General features: G+C 39.8%; 1 protein-coding gene across 1 annotated transcript in view; it reads right to left on the reverse strand.

Annotated features, from left to right (window-relative positions):
- Positions 1–3,554, reverse strand: part of ppm1j (protein phosphatase, Mg2+/Mn2+ dependent, 1J) — an 18,799-nt gene that overhangs the window by 13,864 nt on the left and 1,381 nt on the right. The gene's annotated exons all lie outside the window — the stretch shown is intronic.

Below are 3,554 nucleotides of genomic sequence, written 5' to 3' on the forward strand. Positions count from 1 at the left end.
TGGAATCTTGCCCCTTATGACCTCATAAGGGGCAAGATTACCTCCCCGACCTCTCTACTTTTCCCACCCGTGAGAGAGAGAGAGACATCATGGCTTTCAAACAAGAAAAGTGACAGTTGGTCAAGGCCAAACTCCCAGCCTCCACCTTGCCCCCCCCCTCTCTTCCTCAAATCTACAGACTCAGAAATGGCACATCCTAAGGCAAGGTCATTGCTGGACTGGCTCTAGTGGCTGTAATTCTGCACCAAGGCTGAATTTTGGAAAAGAGACTTCAGATATGGTAGTAGGGGACCACTAAGGTCTATATAAAAGAGACTTCAGTACGGTATTAGGGGACCACTAAGGTCTATATAAAAGAGACTTCAGATATGGATTAGGGGACCACTAAGGTCTATATAAAAGAGACTTCAGATATGGGATAGGGGACCACTATGGCTATATAAAAGAGACTTCAGATATGGTTTTAGGGGACCACTAAGGTCTATATAAAAAGACTTCAGATATGGTATTAGGGGACACTAATGTCTATATAAAAGAGACTTCAGTACAGTATTAGGGGACCACTAAGGTCTATATAAAAGAGACTTCAGGTACAGTATTAGGGGACAACTAAGGTCTATATAAAAGCATCCAAAGAGTACCGTGTCATGGGACCTTTAAAAATGAGAAGTTCTTGATATAATCATAAATCATTTCACTTTTTTCGAGAACAGACAAAGTTGAATAGGAAACAAATGGGCATTTTTCTACGTTTTGCAGTGTAATGAAGTTTCCCCACTCTGACTAAAGAAACAACAATTATTCTCTGTTTGGAAAGGAGTCACATGCGCTGAATGAGCTATAATTTGAACATAATGTTGGTGGTGTGGGAGGATGTGATTCTAAACCAGGAGCTCAAGCCTTCCTATAATGTGACTTAACTCTTTCACATATCTGTGTTTCGGTCATATGTCTCCACAACTTGTGACTGAGAACCATCTTGGCCATGTTTGGTAAAAGTATGTTTGAACCCTCCTACTGAGCAGCACATTATGCAAGGAAAGTTCATAAGAGGAAGTTGTGAGTTTTAGTGCATTCTCTGATTGTGGCTGCTGGACCTTTTTATGGTCATAAATGTGATGAAAATCTTCTCTAAAAAAGAAAAAAAGACAAATTCGGAAGTAACATGTATAGCTGAGGTTGATTAATGTTGCAATTCACCTCGTGTCTTGCAACTCAAAAAAAGGCTGATGCAAGATTTTGTGGTTCAATCAGAGGAAGATCTGTGGCGCATGTAATCCAGTGAATGAAAAAACCTTTGCAATAATCCTTATAGATGTTGGGCTGTTGATCATTTTCTCACAACACAGACACATTTGGGAGTAAAAGAGTGGACTGTTTGAGAGGATTTTTAGAAATGTGAATGTCAACATTTCACATGAGAAAAACCTGAATCCCCGGTTGCTGCTAAACTATGCTACATCAGGTGGAGGTGAGCAGCTAAACAAACACAGCAGGCCTGTACTAAGTCTTCATCCATAGCACGTAAGTACTAGTCCAGTCATAGTGACTTCCTTTTCAGTGAATAGTGAATTCCTTTTCAGGGAGAGGAAGTTGTTCGTAATGTTTGCAAGATGCATGGTGGAATGCTGAAATGAATAGTCACACTGACAAATCTGCAGTAACATGTACTGCAGTAACTTGAATATTACTATGCAGGTACTGTAATTAAAACAAGCTGCAACTCACCATCCCTTCAGGATGTGGACACAGAAAGTTTGAAAGAGGATAAGAGTGATGTGCATTGATATGATATGCATCCATTGCATTGAAATGCATGTGGATAGTACCTTGCAGTTATCTACACTTCAACGTTCTATGAGAGCAGTAAAATTGGCCCAATACAGTGAAGTTAATATAACTTATAATATACTTATAAACTCTGTGAAGCCAAGTGTAGCTATTAGATTCACCACTACCAACAACGCCTCAACCATTACACAGTGTTTTCACATTATCATTTGATACATTGTTATTAGAAAAAATATTGATCATGTTAGGTGTGAAAGGAGCTGTTCTGTGTCCAAACATTTTTCACAGGAAATTATTGTTTAAAAGTCATCCGTTCTCCTATAGCTGCTCATTTTCTTCAGGATCACCGAGAGCTTTGACTGTCCTTTTGTGGCCACCTAACATCTGTTTATTTATGCATTATTAATAATATCACATTATGACACAATATTATACCATACACATGAATCAATTATATATGAAGTCAGAAAGGTGGTATACATTATTTAAATTTGATCCCATGCCCATATTGGCTTGAAATAAGAGGAAAATAATCTATGAAAACATTTTCTATAATGATTCTATGCCTCCTAACACTCTCTTTCATGATCTCAGTGCCAGCCCCTGGAAGCTTGCCTCTATATTAAATCGAATCAAATAGCCATTTGACAAAATCACTTTGAGTGGCTTACAATAAGTGCACTCACATGTTTATGCATCAAATGCTGTACAGCAGCATCATATTGTCAATTAGATTCATTATGTTGAGCATGTGAAGCCTGTGTAGTGCTAAAACTGCAGACAGAATTTAGGTTCCCAAATCCTTTTAAAAATAGACCCTATGTATCTGTCTAAATTTTGAGAAGCTCAACGCTTTTACTAACATAAGCTCATTACCACCATAATGAACTGATATCACAGTGGAGAAGTTGCAGAGAGTCTGAATGTAAGCCAGTTGGCCATCATTGTTCCCACTCGTTACAGCACGGGGGGAGTAAACACCAAGACGAACGAGGTGACGCTGATAGATGCTCCAACAGATAAATCCTGCTCTGTTAAGTTACTTTATATAATTTCCGCCAGATTGATCTAAAGTGATGTTGTGCGGTTTAATCCTCTGTGTTTCAGTCCGTCCACGCACATCCCAGTTCATTGAACACCTCTTGAGTGCCTAGAATATTCTTATCAGAGCCATATCAGCTGTGTGAGTAAATAAATGCTTCAATCAATCCCAAGTCAACATTGTCGTACATTCATCCAAGCGTACAACCCTTAGAACCTGATAACAGCAGTAATTTGGCATTAACGCTACACTGAGTAAGTGGACATAGTCCTTATTTTCAAGTGGCGATCTTTTCAGTTGCATTCATTTGGGATGGATTTCGGTTCATTTTGTCGACTCACAATGGACTTTTAAGGATTTTTACACTCCAGCGCTGACAGCTGATGCATGACCAGATCAGCCGATTAGGTTGTGTTGTAAACACCACTGCTAATATTGCGATTACAGTTTCAGCGACTTAGATCTAAGTAATTTGCAGCAGAATGCGGATGACAGCAATGGTGATGGTGCGCACTCCCACACGCTAACCTCCCCTTTATGTACTATTACAGCATCCTCATTTGACCTCTCTCATTCAGTCTTCTGTCCCCCTGAGACTCTCGGCATGAGTCAGACGTTCTATTCTTCCGTTTCCACTCTGGGTCGAGGACAGGCAGGGGTGGTATAGCCCACATACTGTACTGTAAAAATGGAGCTATGCAGTCCTTCATAACTACACCCC

This window comes from Etheostoma spectabile, chromosome 4 (assembly GCF_008692095.1).
Source record: "Etheostoma spectabile isolate EspeVRDwgs_2016 chromosome 4, UIUC_Espe_1.0, whole genome shotgun sequence".
Lineage (NCBI taxonomy): Eukaryota > Metazoa > Chordata > Actinopteri > Perciformes > Percidae > Etheostoma > Etheostoma spectabile.